The following is a 22,041-nucleotide window of genomic DNA, read 5'->3' as shown; positions in this document are numbered from 1 at the left end:
ACCTGGATAGGTTCGGTCGACCTAAGTTCTTGAGGCTTAGTCAACCGGGCCAAAAATGAACTTCAGGGTTGGTCGACTAGACATGTAAGTCTGAGGCGATTTTTCCAAAATAGTGCGGTTTGATCGACTAGGGTGAAAATGAACTAACTGGTCGGTCGACTAGATCGTTGGATTCCCATACATGGGAACTCAGTTGACCAGGTTGGTGTAGTTCAAATTGTTGACTTTAAAGTGGTTCAGTCGACCGTGGTAAAATAGACTTTAAAAGCTCGGTCGACTAGATTGTGGTAAACTTGTTGACCTAGACTGGTTCGGTCGATCGGGCAGAATGAACTACAAAGGTCAGTTGACCAAAGATGCACATTTTGTACCTTTCATTTATGTTTCACTCCACAATCACCCTATTCAAGTGTCTATCACATACAAGTGCAATTGTGAGTGTCTTAGGATTTTTTTTAGGTCTTTTTGAAGACACCGAAAAAATCCAGCGTCGGTCGACTGAAGGGTAATTTCTAAAGTCTTTCTAAGGTCATTTTCGTTTTGAGCTTACCTATCGTATCATGCAGGTAATGCATGCAATTATTACAATCAAAGCCCTATTTACTATTACAAACCCTTTGCATAAATGAAATACATTACAACACATATATTGGGTCTTTAACTTCAATCTCTTCTTTGTGTCATCATTATGATTTGCTAATTTAAACCTGTATATGAACTAGATAGCCATTAAATGGTTGTGTATTTGTCATAATCAAAACAGGGTATGACCCATAAGGTCAACAATCTCCCCCTTTTTGATGATGACAAATACTTGCCTACTTCTCCCCTTTTTGGCAACAACAAAAAGGGTCTAAATAAATTTTTAAACAGATAGGCAAAGGGTAATAATCATTTTTATACACAATAAGTTTTGGAAAATTTTTGGAAAATTTCGGCAGAGTGCCATTTGAAAATAGGACTTTCCAAAACAAATCTTGCATAAACAATTACCTGTTTGAGTTTATAAAACTTAGCAATTTATCCACAACCACTCAAACAGTTCCAGTATGATCAAAACATAAAATAGAAGTATAACTTTCAGTCATTCAAGAAATATAATAGCCATATAATGCGAAATGAATGACAAAGGTAACTTCAGCAATTAAGCACACAAATAATAGAACTGGTCATTTAAATGATTTAAATGACATGAAAACAAGGCTAGACCACATATATACACAAACCACTGCAATTGAAACATATCATAATACTTGTGGAAGATTTGAGTTAAAGGCACATGACATATGATACCAAATAGTGGGTTTGGGCATAAAAACGATCTAACTAGTTCGCATGCATTTTCATGTAAGATTTATGAAAAATAACTTCATGACTTGAAATTTTAAAGCAAAGATAACACAAGTCATGAAATCCTTTAGCACACAAGCAAGAACTAAAATATGTTTAGTTTAAGAGCTTTTCTTGCTATAATATAGTAAATATATATAAAATATATATGTATAGGTATTAAAAATATACCCCCTTTGATATTTACAAAAAGTACCAAGGGCTGCTTGTAGGAAAAATAAGATTTTAATTTAAATCAAGCAAGTACAAGTTTTCTAGTTTGACCATTAAGCACATACTAAAATATAACCATAAAATCATAACCACAATGATCCGAAAGATGTCAAACAGTTTAAAGCAAGGATCACATGACAAACACAAACAACAAGTGGCAAGGAAATATATATATCAACTTAAGATTTTCACAAAGATCATTTCAGTTAAGCACATGCCGCAATGAGTTCACAATAGGTCTAAGCTAAAAATATTTGTGAGCAAAACAAGATAGGAATTTATGTCTAGATGCTCCCTTTATCAATTTGAGTACGTGCTTAGATTCTTTAACTACTTATACTAACCAAAGATTAATTTCATTATGCTTAGTCGTATAAGTCATCAATCCAAAACTTTAAAATTAACTATACCGAGTATTTGTCAATTGCATATTATCACTTAAGTAGTACAGTTGTTCCTATAGAACATAGATGCATCTGAAGATATATATTAAGGCATGCAATAATGTTCATGACCCAAGAACATTCCATATCAAATCATAAGTAGTTAAGTGCAGGATATAATGTTCAAGGATTTCATAAGAGCCTTAATAATTCAGTAGATGAAAATGAAGCATATGGATCATTTATGCGCTTCCTATAGGGATGAATCTGAGCCTTTCTAAACAGTTGATGATTATGTTAGGATGAAGTTTAATTATCTATTTGACTTCACTCATCATTTCAAAAAAATTTTAACACTAATTTTATCATAATCATCTTTAGCACAAGGTAATTTATGTCGAAATTTCGGCAGCATGTCGTCTGTAAATTAGACATTTTCCCATAAAACTTGCACCTGACAGGTTCAACTAAGAGATTTATAATTAAGTTCAAGGCACACGATAACCTATATCCACTACCAGAATGCAATTACACATCAACTGTATCTGCCATGCAGGAGGCATTCTAAACTAAGCATGCAATTAGATAGTAAGCAACAATTCATAAAATATAATCTATCCAACCAAGAATATAAATCGTAGAAAGCAGAGGATAGATTTCAGTTCAGCATAGGCTGTTAATCATTAAGGCATTCAAGCATGTAGTATATTTATGAGAGCATTTTGTTAATATAACATTCAAAGAAAATGCTCCCCCTGAGTTATGCGCTTATTCAATTTATGTCTTTTCTTAATTATCAACTTTCTTTAGCCAAGGTTATTAAGATTTTCAATGAAATATATCTTGGCTTTAGATGCTTTCAACTTAGAGGACCAAAAGATCACAATAGATATTTCTTTAAGAGTTCTAAGCCTACATTTGCCTCTTTTCTTATGATTTACAATACGTGAGAGGCCCCAAGTTGGAATGACTTTTGATTTAAACTGCATGTGCATAGATCTACTTGAATTTTTACACATTCATCTAGATAGAGACCTACGCAACCAATTTAGCCATTCAACTCATCTCTAAGTATATAAAGCTCTAATGGGTATGATTTAGTGTTCGAGAGCTTTGTGTGAGAAGTAGATTAAATACTCTTAAGGATTATAATTTTTTTTAAGTTCGAAGAGTATTCAATATAAGTGAACATGACTCAAAATATTTTCATGGAAGTGGATATGTCCAATTGCTTAGGCAAAGATCCTTTATGAGTATTTGAATTTTCTTGAACAATGCTTTTTGGAGTATGGAAAGTATCCTATAAATATTATCACAATTTAGAACAAGGTTACAAACCAAGGAAAGGATGAATCTATACCTGATATGATCATGGTTTGGTAAAGATTTCCTATGGAGCAATTAAACTAAAATTAAAGGTTTTACAATTTAAACTCAAAGGGACCTATCCCCTAGTGGATACCTCTAATTTGGTTATAGCTGTGAGAAGCACTCAATATATGTTAGTCATTTATGATCAATAGTGCATTAACCCTAGAGTGATGACTTGATTTTGATTTAGGCTTTTTATATTCAAAAGTGAGTTTAGGGTATAGTGATATATGATATAAGATAGAACCGTAACACTCAATTTTGTGCAAAGGACAATAGTTGCTTAACTTTGTGATTTTCATGTTAGCATGGGTTAAGCATTTAGAATTAAGTACAAGGCATAGATGCCATGTCCATTTGGAAGTGGTTAAAGAGTCTCAGTATAACAAGATAGTTTAGTGAGTATGTATACTAAGATTTTCATTTTAAGCAACAATCACTTCCCAAACCTACAGTCATCACAACCCCCTAAACCTAAACCTAGGATCTAAGGAAACATTTAATAATAAATTAATATTAATTAAAATCCATTTTTCTTAAGACCTACGGGGTTTGCTTTCATGATCATCCATATCATTTCTTTGTCTAGGCCTTGGGCACTTCTAAATAGACAATTAAAACTGACGTGCCACATAGTTTTGCAAAATAAGCAGGCATTAAATATACATAAAAGAGTATGCTTATTTAATCTATTTTTACTCAATAAGGCATGAAAATCTTGATGACTACAAGATTTATAAAATAACCCCTTTTTAAATGATTTAATTCCTTTAGCTCTTAAGGGTATATCATGATTCTTCTTTTCATTTTCTTCCAAGCCGTTAATATTCAATATCTTCTCAATCTTTTTCTTCTCTAGAATAGCGTGATAATATTTTATTTCATCAAATTGCTTTGCTATCCTTTTATTCTCATTTTTCAAGATTGTTTTCTTCTTAGACATCCTAACTAGAAGTTTATGGATTTTAAATAAAGTACATTCTAGTTCTTTGTTCAAGGGCATGCTTTCACCATAAGTTTCAATATATGAATTGTCACAAGATTTATCTCTATATCTACCATATGAACCTATGCATGCTTTGTCAGCAGATTTATCACAAGGAATACTAGATGATTCATCATGCAATATATTGCAACATTCAGTATAAGAATCATCACATGCATTATTGACAAAATTATCATGAAATTTAATAGATGATTCATCATTTGACGTATCATTGCATTCAGCAACAGAATCATCTACGGAGGCTGAGATAGGAACATATACCTCACTGTCTGTTAATGCAACTGCCCTATTATTTTCCACTTCCTGAGTGGTGTTCTCATTTTCCTGGGACTCTCCATATTTCCTTTCGAGTTCAGCCCAGATATCCTTTGCAGTCCAACATGCCACAAACTCAACAAAAATATCAAAATCTAATGCAAGATATAACATGTCCATGGCATATGAATTTGAATGCATCAAATTTATCTCATTTTCTATTGACATACAAATTCCTTTATCAATCACCTACTAGGCCCTCAATTCATAGATTTTACAAATATGCTCATTCTAATTTTCCAAGCGGTGTAATCAACACCACAAAATAACGGAGGACTGGAAGGTGATGGTCCCTCTCCGAATGGGGATACACTAAATTGAGTCATTGCGATCTTTTTGCCAAAAAAGTTTAAGTCTAGTGCAACGAGGCTCTGATACCAATTGTTAGAATTGGTGTATTTCCAAGAGGGGCGGGGTGAATTGGAATTTTAAAATTTCTCCCCTAGGTTCAACTAGTTTAGCAACAGTATATTCACAACCTAGGGTTGGTCTACCCAAATGTGCAGATAAGTAAAATACGTTGAATTTAATCATGCGCATCATTCACAAAATAACATACATGTGCAGTAAATATAAAGTGCGAAAATATAGATAGACACATGATATGTTATCGGGGTTTGGCCAACTGTGCCTACCTCCCCGCCTCTAGCTCGTAAGCCTGAGGATTCCACTAATGGCTCACTTAATGGGTGGAGTAGCACCGATTACAACCAGGTCAATTAGAACAGGGCTGACCTCAAAATTTACAACCAAATCAATTCAAGTGGCTGACCTCAACCAACACGCTTTAACAGGATGGCACACCTAGCTTTCCTAACCGGGTCTAAGCCAATCCGGGACTATTTCAAAGGGCCAGTCTCCCTCTTCAAGCTCGTGCTTGGAAATACAACAGTATGTTCACAATCAATGAAATTGGTACAATGATTATGCTTTCTTGTAAATCAGATATGTACCCAGTTATGGGCAATCACTTACACCACCAACAAGATATAATAAGTAAGCTCAATGTGGTATAATGTATATCAACTCTCAAATATATTTGCTATCGATGTAATTGGTGTGTGAGAGTGCAAACTTATATGATCTTTGTACCACAAGATGTTCAATTTAAATGCTCAAACAAAGATATCAATCAATCCTCATATATATTTCAACTAGCAGATCTTCTCAATAATATAAAGTTTGAGCATCGTATAAATTGGGTTTGCAAAAAGAATTTGAATCTTCATAATCAGCAAAAGATATAACTCAATGAATATTGCCACAAATATTTTTAATTGATAAACAAATATCTCTTCAAATATTTTTCAAGATAAAACACAATAGATATTTGTAAATGATTTTGAAAATATTTTGTAACCAAAATAAAATACGAGCTTCTCAAGATGTTGCAATGAATATACTATCACAGAATATCAAATGAGGTCTTCTTAGGCAAGACTTATTAATAAAGTCTCCTAAGAATACTCAAGGTTTTGCTCTCAAGAAAATGGAATCAATCAGGCAAAGCAAGGAGAGCAAACCTATCACAATAATTACTCAATCAACTTATAGAGAGTTTAAGCAATAGTAGTGGGTAAGTATGAGTGAATGGAGTATAAAAATGAGTATTATAATTTTTGAGAATGAGAGAGAATTTATTAATCAAGTTGGCTAATCTCTTACTAATCATCCCAAATGAAGGGGCATAAATAGACACCCCATGAATTATGACCATTGGGGACAAGGTGGGTATTATTAGAAAATATTTAATGACATTTAGAAATTTTAACCTTGTTAAAAAATAGTTAACCATGGTAAAAAAAACAAGGCAACCCGAGAGCACTAGTCGACTAGGATTAGTTCGATCGACTGAAGTTCTTGAGGCTTGGTCGACCGTGCTAAAAATGAACTTCAGGGTCAATCGACTGGACAGGTAAGTCTAAGGCGATTTTTCCAAAATAGCATGGTTTGGTTGACTAGGGTGAAAATGATCTAACTGGTCGGTCGACCAGACCATTGGATTCCCACACGTGGGAACTCCGTCGACCAGGTTGGTATAGGTCAAAAGTCTCTTGGTCGACCAGGAAGTCAAGCTGTTGACTTTAGAGTGGTTCGGTCAGCCGTGGTCAAATAAGTTTTAAGAGCTCAGTCAATCGGACTGTGGTCAATTTGTTGACCCAGACCGTTTTGTCGATTAGGGTAGAATGAACTTCAAAGGTCGGTCGACCAAAGGTGCACATTTTGTGCATTTCGATCTTGTTTCACTCCACAATCACCATATTCAAGTGCCTATCACATACAAGTGCAATGGTGATTCTACTAGGGTCTTTTTTAGGTCTTTTTGAAGACACCAAAAAAATCTGGCGTCAGTTGACCGAAGGGTAATCCCTAAGGTCTTTCTAAGGTCATTTTCATTTTGAGCTTACCTATTGTATCATGCAGGTGATGTATGCAATTATTACAATCAAATCCCTATTTACTATTACAGACCCTTTGCATAAATGAAATACATTACAACACATATATTGGGTCTTTAACTTCAATCTCTTCTTCGTGCCATCATTATGATATGCTAATTTAAACCTGCACATGAACTAGACAACCATTAAATGACTGAGTATTTGTCAATCAAAATAGTGTATGACCCATAAGGTCAACACTAAGGAAATTGCATGACTCGGGAGGAGCTTTTTGTCTTGCACACACTCATTGTATTTTGAGTTATGTCATCATCAGTATTGAAGCCCTATTGCATTATCCTTGAGTATAGCCTTGATTGGCTATCATGGTTTTGATTGAAATGCAATATGTCATGTTGTGTGATAAATGCTTATTATTTGCTGCATATTGAAAATCCTTTTGAATGGATGAATTTTTGATGAATGCTCTTAAATGACTATCATCCTTGAACTTAATGCTAGTATGTATGCATGCAGATATATAGGGGGAGCTCAAGCCCCACTTTTAGGAGAGAATGAATAAGAGCTTAACGTTTATAATGTCTTGAGCGCAAATGCACTTATGTGTGTCGGAGACTATATCGGGGAGTTTAAGCCCCACCCTTGAAAAAAGATTAGAAACCTGACCTATGGACTCACATTATTTCTATATTTTCTACTTTTTAAGTCCGAATTTTTTTTTCCTTTTCCATGAACATCATATCCTATCTCTACTGAATCATTCTTTGATATGGATTGTTCATGGTATGGATGAACACCATGCATGTCTTATTGTTTGACCATTAGCGCATGTGCATTTAGGGACATTTTATTGGTGAAAGTTATTTTTCTAACACATATCCAGTAAAATCTGAAATTAGTACTTATATTGTTTGAACTTTTCATGAATTTTTGAAATTTATCTCACTATAAGTAGCCAATAGTATCTAGGCATGTATTCAAATTGATAGGGGGAGCATCTTTTCTTTAAATCTCTATCTTGTTTTGCTCGCCAACCTTGTCATGCTTAGATGGTTGTTTTCATTGTGGCAAGTGCTTAAATGTGATAATATTATTGAAAATTTTGATTTTAAATATACTTCTTAGCCACATGCGTCTTAGGTTTTGCCATATGATCCCTATTTTAAATTTATTTAATATCTTTGGATCTATATGACTACATTTTTTTGGTACTCTGTGATTTGTGCTTAAATGATAAACCAGAAAAATAATGCTTGCTTGAGTTTTAAATTAAAGTTTCTCTTTCAGCAAGCATAAGCCCCCTGCGGTTATTAAAAATCATAAGGTGATATATATATTTATACATTTCAAAAGCAAGAATTGAACTTATATAGAATACATCGTGTTTCTTGCTTGTGTTCTTAAATACTTTCATGATTTGTGCCTCTCTGTGTTAAAATCTTAAGTCGTGAAGTTGTATTTTTGTTTTTTAGAAAAAAAAAAAAGTATTACATAACTGGTTCATTGACTTACATGAAATACATGTGAACTAGTTAGATCATATTTATGTTCAAACCTACTTTTTATATATCGCATGTTCTTAAATTCCAATCTTTGTGGGACTTACATTGTGCTTAAACTAAAATGGTTTGTGTATCTTTTTGGTCTAGTCATGATTTACATGTCATTTTAATCTTTTAAATGACCAGTTAAACTGTTTTGTATGCTTAATGGCTATATCTTTAAAACAGTTTAAATTTTTATGCCCATAATCCATACTAAAAAGAGAAAGAGTTTTCTTTAAAAATTATTTTAAAAAGGGGGAGTTCTCTTTGCTAAGTCTGTTTTGAATGTCAAAATGTTTTTCACTTAGCTTGGCCTTTTTTTCTGATGCCAAAAGGGGGGAGCATGTTTTTGAGCAATATAATAATGACCAAAAGGGAAATTGTTAGGGGCAAATCATAGGGAAAATTGTCTGAGCGTGCGCTTTAATGCTAAAATTAAATGCAAGATCATTTATATTGTCTTTTGTCTTCATATTCCAGAACTTTATTGTGTATATTTTCAATTATGCATATTCTTAGGGGGAGCCTTTTAAAGCTGTACCCATTTTGCTCTGGTGCTTTTGTTATCATCAAAAAAGGGGAGATTGTTGACTTTTTGAATCTGATCCCTATTTTGATACTGACAAAGTACAAGTATCTCATGTGTGCATTTAGTGTTTTTGAATAGGTTCATGATTTAGCACACACATAAGGTAAAGGTAAAGGACATTGAAGCCTGGAGGAACATAAAGATCATATTATCCGATGCATTCCATGAAGACTGAAGAGCAAATGACGAAAACATTCATTTTAATTTGTATATGCATATAATTTGTACATCTCAGTCTATAATAATGCATGCATTTGCATGATATGACTTGTATGCTCAAAGATGTCATAGACTGACCATAGTGACCAAATGACCGTAGGGTTAGGTCGATTGACTCCATATTTTTGGGACTATCTCAAAACAGCCTTAGTAAGACCCTAGTATGACTTTAGGTCCTAACACTCATGCACATATATCATACAAAATTGAGGAGTGTTAAAAATACATTAAATTGAATATTGTTGGAGAGTTTGAGAGAGGTCGGGCGACCAAACCCTAGGGGTTCATTTCACCTCGGGCACCCGAACTGTTGAGAAGTCAACAGTTTGACCATGCTTCGGGCGACCAAACATATTTGACCACATCTTCCCCAGGCGACCGAATCCCTGACTTGACACCTTTTCACCAACCCAGGCGACCAAATCTCATGTTCAAACATGCCCCGGGTGACCACATTGGCAAGTTCAGGCTACCGAGCTTAGCTTCGGGCACCCAAACCTCGAACAGAAACAATTTGACTTTTGTTTAGCTGACCGAACCCAGACTCGGGCACCCGAACTTCAAAAACATCTTTTCTCTTTGTGAGTGTTCGGGCAACTGAACCTATGGTTTGGGCGACTGAAACTCTCAGGTTGCAATTTTTTAACTGGGATAATTAGGGTTAAAAATTAATTAAACTTTTATAATAATACCCAGCGTGTCCCCAACGGTCAAAAATTTCCTTGAGTCTATATATACCCCCTTCATAAGCCAAGATTAGTAACTTTGATTAGCCAACTTCTCTCTCTATCTTGTTTAAATTTCTGCACTTAAATTTCAATATGTGTATGCTTGTACATGTTTTGATACAACCATCTTGCATGCATACAAAACTAATTTAAATGAGATATGTAGCACACGTGTATGTATGCACAAACTGATAACAAAATTGTTGTACGTACACGTTTTCAATATTGAATGGGATATGAACTGTGATGAATCGGCATAATTGTTTAAATTAGTGAAAAATGTTTTTAAAACCCAATTCACCCCCCCCCCCTTGGGAATACACAAATGTCAACAGGGCATATGTGTCCTTATTTCTTAAAGCTATATATACGCTTAAAGTCTTAATTGTTTTCCACCACATTGAATTGAGTTTTAGGGAATCAATCAATGCTATGTATCATATATCCCTAAACTCTTCATTGAGCTTAAATGATCAATCATATTCAAATGCATTTAAAACTCATTCCTTAGTAGAAAATATTAGTTATGCCAAATATTGCTAATTTAATATATAATTCTTTGGCTAATGAGTTGAATAAAAAAGGGGAGCAGCATACTGCATTATATTGTGCATACTTTCGATACATCTTATTGCCCTATTTATTTGTATTGGATGATTTGCGTAAGCTGAATGCTACTATCCATTCTCTACTTAATGATTATATTATCTGATGGATGGATAATTTATAACAAAAGTTATTATTTGAGCCATACTCATATACATGCTTGTTCTGAATACCAACTGCATTGCTGATGCAGTATTATGATATGCATGCTGGTAGTTAACTAGGATCTTGCATGTTGAATTGAATGATCATATAATCACATGCCATCTAGTTAACCAAAATCATGACTTCATAAGACTTATTTTTGAATTCTAAATAGTTTCACAAGTCTTATGCAGTTTCAAATTTGTGACCATGTTGAATACAATATTTTATCTTAAGTGGTCATTGACAATGTTATATGTATTTTGCCATTACTGAATATTCATTGTAGATGCATGCTTAATGATCATGACTTGAAATCCACTGCATGTTGGTTGGATAAAATGAATATATTTAATGCATGCAAATTAATTGAATAAATTAGTACAAGTTAAATCCAAAATGCTATATAAATTGAAAACATGTACACATGTTATAATCTTAGGTAGGAAATTCTAGTTCTTGGACCATTTGATCCAAATCTTTGGGTTATATACTTTCACTCAAGACCTAAATGGTAAAACATCATCCTTGTATTTAAACGACACATATTTTGATGATGGTCCACAAACTAGATCAAATGCATGACATAGGGGGAGTTTTCATTTGTAACACACTCATTGTGTATTTTGAGTTGTGTCATCTTTATCTTGAACCCCTTTTGCATAAATTTTGAGTATGGCCTTGACTAGTTATCAAGCGCTAATTGAAACGCAATATGTCATGCTTATATGCTAAAATTTTAATATTTGCTGCATGCTGAAAATCTCTTAAATGATGAATATATGACGAGTGTGTGTAAATGAACATCATCATTACACTAATTGCAAGTATGCGTGCATGCAAATATACAGGGGAGCTTAAGCCCCATCCTCAATAAAAAAGATTAAATTCATCCGCCCCATGGACTCATATGCACTGTTATTTTATTGGTTTTACTTTTGAGTCCTGATGGTATTTTGGAATACCTCTCGTGCCAAATGCCTATAATCTCTTGCATGCTGAGTTTTATCATGAAGGATGAACATATGAGGAGTGTTCTAAAATGAAACTCATCATTGACCATAAATGCACTTATGTATGCTTGAGAATATACTGGGGAGCTAAGCCCCATCATTAGAGAAAATAAGAGCTTTAATATAACATTCTTGTGGATATCATATGCATCAGATCATCATTGTTTTTGTTTTTGAGTCCTAGGCTCGTGTGAAAACCATGAACATCATATCATGTTTTTAGCAATTTATAAGATGATATGGATTGTTCTTGGTGTTTATGATCACAAAATGGTTTAATATCGTTTTCTGATGCATAGGTGCTCTCTAGGAATGATTCTACTGGTTGTATAAAATTATTTTAATCAATATCCAGTTGAAACATTTTAAAAGTATAAGCAATTTATTGCATCTAAGCTAGCACTCAAACTGAAAGGGGGAGCCCTTGAAATTAAATTTCCATATCTTGTTGTGCTCACCCACACTTTTTTTCTTTTGGTTTAGATCTATATTGAGGTTTATGTGGCATATACTTAAAGAATGATGATTTTATTGAAAATCTTAAGTGATAACTTTTTGCTTGCCATAGTCTTTTAAAATTTGCCATATGATCTTGTATTTAAATTTTTGATATTTTTAGTATCTATATGGTTGATTTTTTTGGTTAATTTATGAAATGCATGTGCTTAAACGACTACCAGAAAAATTCTATTTGCTTGAATCTTTAGTGATTGAAATTATTATATTGCAAGCATTGTCCCCAGCACTTATTGCTAATATTAAGGGGGATTTTTATTTTATTTTTTGTTTTTGGTAAGAACCGGTTTTATAAAGATATATCTTATCTCTTGCCTTGAGTTTAAAATCTTTCATGACATATGTTTTGTAATTTCCTTCAATTCGTTTTGTCATGATATTTCTAAAATTCAAGGGCATAAGAGGAGAAAGTTTACATGTTCTCTTTTTCAAAGAAAATTTCTTTTTACCCTTTTGCTGATGACAAAAGGGGGACAAGATATATGAGCAAAATTAAAATTCATTTATTCTCCTACTTTTGTTTTACAAAAATGGAAATTGATAAATGTGCTTATGTAGTAACCCCAAAAAAAAAAATAGTATGAAAGAAAAAAAAATAATATTAATTATTAATTAAATAATTAATTAAACCTTATTAAATTAATGTATTAAATAAATGATATATTGAATATATAGGTATATATATATATATATATATATATATATATATTAATGAAATGAATTAAATGCAACTTGATGAATTGGATCCAATTCCAAATTCTCACCTGGGCCGAATTTCATCTCCCAGCGCACTCTCTGTATCTTTGCGCCATTCTCATGCAACTCCCTGCCTTTCATTTCTCTCTCAGTTTTTCACGTCTTCCTCTGTCTCTGTCTCTTTCTTTCCTTAATTTCTCGGCAGATATTCGGCTGATCGGGAAACGAAAAACACCGCTAAACCCCATTTTTCACCACCGACATTTCTACTGGAGCGAATTTGTCATAGGGCGGCATAGGCATATCTCCTGGGGTAAGGTCAATTCTCACTTTTACCTTAATTTCTCATAAATCTTAAGCCCAATTGACGATCGGACACCACCGTGAGAATCTATGGATGATTCTCTATAAGTCTAGCGGAGCGAATCTGGTAGGGTCGTCATAGGCATAACCCTAAAATTAGGCTAAGGGTTTATCAAGGGGCTAATTATTATTTAATTATTGTAGATTCGGAAATGTTAAATATTGGGCATTCTGAGGTGGAATTAGGGTCATCGAATTTGGGGCTCAGATAAGTGCCACGGGTGTAATTTCGGGAGCCTATGGGCATTGTTCAGAAAAACCAAGGTAATTTGATTATTTTGGAGTTTAATAATTTATTTAGGTTATCGAGAGACTAGGAAATGTTTTATGGAAATTTTATTGGAATTCTGTTGAATGTTCAGGGGAAATGGAAATTGTAGGTTTTGTGTTGGAAATGCCACGGGCTTAGGATGGAACTATGTGGGCATCTTAGTAAGCCAGATAAGGGAATAAATTAAGTCAGTATTTTTTGTAGAAATATTTACTATTTTACAACATTTTATTCCGGGAAATTATGTATAACATAGAATTATGTTTGGAAAATTTACTGTTGTTAACAGGAGATTGTTTTAATACATTTAATCAAGGAAAATGATTTCAGTGCAGATTTTATAAGTAGAACATGATTTAATTTTGTGTGGCATGGGTATAGAATTTTATGATTTTATGTAATGGCAAAATGCTATGTTTTCAGAATAAGCATGCTATCACTGTTTTAGAAAATTGTTAAAAATAGTACAGATATATGTTTAAAGTATATTACAATGCAACAGGCAAGGGCTGTAATTTATATGATATGGTGTAAGAGCCGTCATTTATATTAAATGACGCAATGGCCATAATTTATATGACATGATATGCCTGCGCAAGGGTCGTGATGCATGATATGCTATTTTTATTAAATTATTATTGTGTCAAATATTATGATGAAACAGTTATGTTCAGCATATGAAACATAGTATATGATATAAGAACCTGGATGACTTAGTTTAGTTAAGTTTTCAGGAACACGGTACCATAACTATATATATTCAGATTATGATAGTGCAACCACACGATCAGAGTGTGTTAAGGTGGCGGTCGATGTGGCTTCAGTGTAGTTTGGAGATGTTCCCCTAACAGTCTGGACCACGTGGGGCTGGCCCATCATACTTACAAATCAGAGTTTTTCATCTAGCATGGTCAGCCAACCATTGCTAGGTCCCACCTTCGGGCCGCACAACCCAGTCATATGGGGATAATACATGACACCAGCTAACTATCCATCCTGGAATTTATTTCACGTATTATATAGTTGTATAAGATGGTTTACATGTACATAGATATAGCATGACTTGTATGTTACTTTTAAATATGTTTATTCAGTAAATTATCAGATAGTTTTCACATATATGATTTATATATAGTATATGCTTACGACACAGGAAAATACCCATGTTGCCACATACTGATATTAGTTTATTTCCCTTACTGAGAGGCGTCTCACCCCAGCTCTAAAACATTTCAGGGAATCCAATTAGAGGAGCGAACAGAGCTCCGTGGCATTAGTGGTCGCCCGATCTACCTTGCCAAAAGGGTAAGTCGCTATGCTAGGGTCAGATGGGTTTTTGGGTAGTGACCCTAGGGAACTTTATGATCACTTTAGGATGTGTGTATATTTATATGACGGGTTTGTAAAACTTTGGTATTGTATTTGGACAGTTGGTTTGTTATGTATATGATGTATGTTTTCCACTGCTACGGCGCCAGTGATATATGACAGGCTTATTCCCCAGTACCCACGGGTCTGGGTGGATATATTTATGGTTATCATGATTATTGGTATGCTATTATGTGAAAAAAAAATATATATGGTAAATTAGGCAGGTCATTGCAGTTTTGGTATTAGAGTCTAGGTTGCTAGGTTTTGTAGACTTTAGAGTGCAGCGGAAATAATACCAGAGTTAGGAAAAGAATTTGAGGTTTTGTTCTGCAGCCTGGAGGCAGGACTTCTGTGATGGTTTCTGTTTCTTTCCTGGGGTGATGATTTTAGGAAAGTTATAGTTAACTATTGACGAGTTTTGTTTCTAAAGTGTAGGACTTAACCTTGAATAAAGATAAGAATGGCAATATAAAGGGGTTTTGGTTAGATATGTAGATTATAAGGATAGGGACCCTGAGTCATGTTCATGTTTCTTTCAGGATGGAGCCAGGAAACAGTGGTACAAACGCTGGGGGTAATGGAGCTAGACCCTCAGGTGCAAGCGGAGGCGATCTAGATGTCGTACTACGCAGTGTGGCTCAGCAGGTTAAAGCTGAGATCGCTAGGAGCTTTAGGGAGGAGGGAGGCCCATTTGCAGGCTTTGGGAGTATGATTGAGAAATTTACTAAGATGAATCCTATGAAATTTTCAGGAGTGGTGGATCTTGCAGTCGTCGAGAATTGGATCCAGGAGGTTGAGAAAGTCTTGACGGTGCTGTAGTGTATAGAGGAGAAACGTGTCCTATTCGCTACTTATAAATTGACAAGAGAAGCAAAGCGCTGGTGGACTCCTGTGAAACTCTTGGAACAATAGAGGATGATGCCGATAGCTTTGACATGAGACAAATTTAGAGAATTGTTCTTTGACAGATACTTTCTAGCCATTGTTAGAGAAGTTAAAGTGGAGGAGTTTCTGAATCTAAAGTAGGGACAAAAATCGGTCCAGCAGTATGCAGTGAGGTTCATAGAATTATCTTGTTTCATACGATTTATTATAACCAATGAAGCAAGAAAGGCGAGACATTTTGAAAGAGGGTTGAGGCGTGAGATTTACAGACAGCTTATGGTATTGAAAATACCGGATTTTTCTGAGTTGGTAGATAGAGCTGCTTTGGTTGAGGCTAGTGAGCAATTGGGTGTTGAGGAGCAGGGACAGAAGAAGAGATCTACGCTTTTAGGTTTCCATCAGGGGTCTAGGAAGGGTCACTAGACGAGAAGAAACTATGGTAGAGGATAGATACAAGAGGCTGGGGTTAGTGGGGTTCAAGCAGTGTAAACTTACCCTGTTTGTCAGACTTGTGAAAAGAGGCATATAGGAGAGTGTTGAGTGGGGAGTGTTGTCTGCTATCACTGTGGTGGTTCAGGGCATATGGCATAAGATTGTCCTACACCACCTAGTACTGCTCCTGCTCCCAGGCAATTCAGGGGAGGTTACTAGGCACCCCACGGAGGCCAAAAGAGGAACATAGCCCCAACAAGGGTTTATGCTCTGACGCTAAGAGACACTGAGATTATAGCAGATGTAGTGACAGGTACCCTTACTGTATTATCATGCCATGTCATTGTTTTATTTGATTTGGGTTCTACTCATTCTTTTATGTTTGCATATTATAGTAAATTTTCTAGTGGTGAGACCCAGTCATTGGAGGTAGAATTGTTTGTAGCTACACCATCGGGGTCAGTGGTGAGGTGTCGTAGAGTGCTCAGGGGTTATCTAGTAGAAATTTAGGGAAAAGTGTTACCAGATGATCTGATTGTGTTAGATATGCATGGGTTTGATATAATACTGGGTATGGATTGACTGACAGCTAACTACGCTAATATTGACTGTCATTTGAAAGAGGTGATCTTCAAACCATCAGGTAAGCAAGAATTTAGATTTTTGGGGTTGCAGGTGCATTCCCCACCTCAGTTAGTATCAACTATGCAGGCGAGAAGATTACTCCGAGAGGGAAGTCAAGGGTTTATGGCCTATGTAAAGGAGGTGTTAGAAAATGAAATGAAACTTGACAATACACCAGTGGTTAAGGAGTTTCTAGATGTTTTCCCAGAAGAATTGACAAGATTGCCTCCCAATCGCGAGGTAGATTTTGCTATGTATCTACTTCCCGAGACAACACCGATCTCTAAAGCTCCTTACTGTATGGCTTCAGCAAAGTTAGGGGAATTAAAGGACCAGCTGCAAAACCTATTGAAGAAAGGATTTATCAGACCTAGTGTTTTGCCCTGGGAAGCTCCAGTGTTATTTGTAAATAAGAAAGACGGGTCTCTGAGAATGTGTATAGACTACAGGGAGACAAAAAAGGTAACTATTAAGAACAGATATCCTCTACCCCATATAGATGACTTATTTGATCAGCTCCAGGGTACACGGGTTTATTCTAAGATTAACCTTAGATCAGGTTATCATCAGGTGAAGATAAAAGAAGAAGATGTCTCGAAGACAGCTTTTAAGACCAGGTATGGGCATTATAAATTTCTTTCTATGCCTTTTGGTTTGACGAATGCTCCTGCAATATTCATGGATTTGATGAATAGAATCTTTCTTCAGTATTTAGACTAGTTTTTCATGATTTTCATTGATGATATTCTAGTCTACTCGAGGAGTTTTGAGGAGCATGAGGTATACTTACGGTTGGTACTTTAGATGCTCAGGGGAAAAAGTTTGTATGCTAAGTTCAATAAATGCGAATTTTGGTTAAAGAAGGTGGCGTTTCTAGGGCACGTTATCTCAGGTGATAGAATTTCAGTGGACCTTAGTAAGATTGATGTAGTTGTGAAGTGGGTCAGGTTGAAGAATGTTTAGGAAATCAGGAGTTTCTTAGGGCTAGCAGGTTATTAGCGTCGATTTATTGAGGGTTTTTTAGCATTATCAGGGCATCTGATGCGACTGACTAGAAAGAATGTCAAGTTTGAATGGGATGACAGCCGTGAGCAGAGTTTCTAGGAACTGAAGCAGAGGCTCGTCACTACACCGGTGTTGATCATCCCATCATGGGGTGATGGTTATGTTATTTACAGTGATGCGTCCTTGAAAGGACTTGTTTGTGTATTGATGCAGCAAGGTAGGGTAGTAGTGTATGCTTCCAAGTAGTTGAAAGAGTATGAAAAGAACTACCCTACCCACGATCTTGAATTGGCTGCAGCGGTACACACGCTAAATATTTGGAAGCATTACTTGTACGGTGAAAGATGCGAGATATTCTCCGACAACAAAAGTCTAAAGTATTTCTTTACGCAGAAGGATTTGAATATGCGGCAAATAAGATGGTTGGAACATATCAAGGACTATGATTGCACCATCAACTACCATCCAGGTAAAGTAAATGTGGTAGCTAATGCACTGAGCCATAAATCAGGGGGTGCAACATAGTTAGCAGTAGTAATTCAGCATCCGATCTTGATGGATCTAGAGAGATTTGACATGGAGTTGGTTGAGTGTGATCACCAAGCTTTTGTTGCCAACTTGGTGGTGCATCCTATGTTATATGAAAGGATTAAGGTAGCCCAAAAGAATGACACAGAGTTAGTGGAATTGATCGAGAAAGTGTAGGATGGACAGGGGGGGGGAGTTTAGTATTTTAGATGATGGAGCTTTGCCGTTTCATTCTAGATTATGCGTGCCTGCATATGTTGATATTAGGAGATTGATCCTTGAGGAGGCTCATAAGTCCCTATATACAGTTATCCCGATAGCACTAAAATGTATCGAGATCTATGGGAGTGCTTCTGGTGGAGTGGCATGAAGAGAGAAATTGCCGAGTTTGTACAGCAGTGCTTGACGTGCCAGCAAATTAAGGCTGAGCACTAGAGGCCAACGGGCTAGTTGTAGCCACTTTTCATCCCAGAGTGAAAATGGGACCATGTTTCTATGGACTTGGTGACGGGTTTACCACCAGCGCGATAGGGGCAGAATGCTATTTGGGTGGTTGTTAATAGATTGACAAAGTCCGCTCATTTCATTCCCATTAAAGTCAACTACTCCATGGATAGACTGGAAGAGTTATATATTCAAGAGATCGTTTGAACACATAGAGTGCCAGTATCTATTGTATCAGACCGAGACCCACGTTTCATGTCATATTTTTGGAGAAGTTTGCAGGAGGCTATGGGGTCTCAGTTATCTTCCAGCATGGCATTTCATCCTCAGACGGACGGCTAGACTGAAAGGGTGATTTAGATATTAAAAGATATGATGCAAGCATGCATGCTAGATTTTGGGGGTAGTTGGGCCCAGTATATGCCTCTGGTAGAGTTTGCATACAATAATAGCTATCAGGCCAGCATTGGCATGACACCGTATGAGGCACTCTACGGTAAGAGGTGTCGTTCTCCTATATATTGGGATAAGATAGGTGAGAGGTGAGTTTTGGGAACGAAAATAGTGCAACAGGCGTGCGATAAAGTCCAGCTCATTAAAGAAAGAATCAGTGCAGCTCAGAGTCAGCAGAAGAGCTACCCCGATACTCACCAATGATGTTAGAATTTGAAGTTGGAGATCATGTGTTTTTGAAGATAGGACCACTAAAGGGGATTATGAAGTTTGGGAGGAAGGGTAAGTTAAGCCCTAGGTTTATTGGCCCTTTCAAGATTCTTGAAAGAGTAGGGTCAGCTGCCTACCGGTTAGCTTTACCATCAGTTTTTTTTGGAATTCACGACGTATTCCATGTTTCCATCTTAAGAAAATACGTCCCAGATCCTTCCCATGTCATCAGTTATGTAGAGTTAGAATTCAATGATGCTTTGGCTTATGAGGAAGCCCCGGTGCATATTCTTGACAGGAAGGAACATGAATTACATAGTAAGAGAATTCCATCAGTAAAGGTCCTGTGGAGGAATCACGCAGTGGAAGAAGCTTCTTGGGAGCTTGAGGAAGAGATACGATAGAAATACCCGTATCTCTTCAGTTGAGGTTAGCAGTAATCAAAGAAAAATACTGGTAAATATGTAAAGTCTCTTTTGTGTAGGTTAGTTAGTAAATGTAATAATTTTCTACTAGTAGGTAGTGTTTTGGTTGTGGGAGAATTCTATTTTATATATATGTGTAATCTCCTAGAACCCTAAATGTAACCACGATATTCTTCTGCCACAAGTGAGGGTAAGTAATAAAATAAGTAGCCCATTTTTCCTTAAGGGATGGTGTATAGTACAGATAACAAATTTCGAGAACGAAATTCTTTTGAGGGAAGAATGTAATAACCCAAAAAAAAAATAGTATGAAAGAAAATAATAATAATAATAATAATTATTATTAATAAAATAATTAATTAAACATTATTAAATTAATGATAAATTGAATATATAGGTATACATACATATATATATATATATAATATTAATATAATATGATTATTAGTGGAAAGCATTAAATGTATCTATGACTTTTGAAATTGAATATATATATATATATATTAATGAAATGAATTAAATGCAACTTGATGAATTGGATTTCAATTTGAAATCGAACTCCAATTTCTCACCTGGGCCAAATTTCATCTCCCAGCGCACTCTCTGTATCTCTCCGCCATTCTCACGCAACTCCCTGCCTTTCATTTCTCTCCCAGTTTGTCAAGTCTTCCTCCGTCTCCGTCTCTTTCTTTCCTTAATTTTTCAGTGGATATTCGGTCAATTGGGAAAAGGAAAATACTACTTGACACAATTTTTCGCCATTGACATTTCTATTAGAGTAGATTTGTCATAGGAGCGACGTAGGCATATTTATTGGGGTAAGCTCAATTCTCACTTTTACCTCAATTTCTCGTAAATCTTAAGTCCAATTGACGATTGGACACTACCATAAGAATCTAGGGATGATTCTCTACAAGTCTAGCAGAGCGGATTTCTCGTGGGGTTGTTGTAGGCATAACATTAAAATTAGGCTAAGGGGGTTATTAAGAGACTAATTATTATTTAATTATTGTAGATTTGGAAATGTTAAATATTAGGCATTTTGAGGTTGAATTAGGGTCATTGAATTCAGGGCTTGGGTAAGCACTACAGGTGTAATTTCGGGGCCCTGCGGGCATAGTTCAAGAAAACCAAGGTAATTTGATTATTTTGGAGTTTAATAATTTATTTAGGTTATTGGGAGCCTAGGAAATGTTTTATAGAAATTATGTTGGAATTCTGTTGAACGTTTAGGGGAAATGGAAATTATAGGTTTTGTGTTGGAAATGCCACAGGCTCAAGATTGAACTGTGTGGGCATCTCAGTATGCCAGGTAAGGGAATAAATTAAGTCAGTATTTTTCATGGAAATATTTACTATTTTAAAACATCTTATTCCAGAAATTTTTGTATGTTGATTAAGGTATAATCCCAAGAGGGGGAGGGGGGTGAATTGGATATTAAAAAAATAATCCACTTAATTTCCTTTTACACACTTCTTATAAGTTTACCAACTACTTCTAGTTGCTCAATTATGTGTGAGTGTGGCAATCCTATCTATGCATGCAATATACTCAATTTAAATATAATACGAAAAATAAAGAGTAAAAGGAAGAGAGAAGACAAATGCAATTTTACGAGGTTCAGCCGACTTGGCCTACATCCTCGCCTTGAGCAACCACTCAAGTATTCACTAAAACCCCTGCTCCTTAGAGTGGGACGGAGCTTCCCTTACAAACCACTGCTTACAAGAGGTACAGCTCCCTCCTTATCCGCTGCTCACAAGAGGTACAACTTCCTCCTCACACCCGGTTCACAACCCGAACCGTGTTTACAATGAAATATGAAAATAACACTCAAAACAATGTTTCTAACAAAAGCTTGTGAGTACAATTCAATTTCCTAGTACATTAACATATGATATAACTTGAAGCTCAAGAATGTATGAAAAACGATA

Source organism: Malania oleifera, chromosome 6 (assembly GCF_029873635.1).
Source record: "Malania oleifera isolate guangnan ecotype guangnan chromosome 6, ASM2987363v1, whole genome shotgun sequence".
NCBI lineage: Eukaryota > Viridiplantae > Streptophyta > Magnoliopsida > Santalales > Ximeniaceae > Malania > Malania oleifera.
This window is presented reverse-complemented; position numbering follows the sequence as displayed.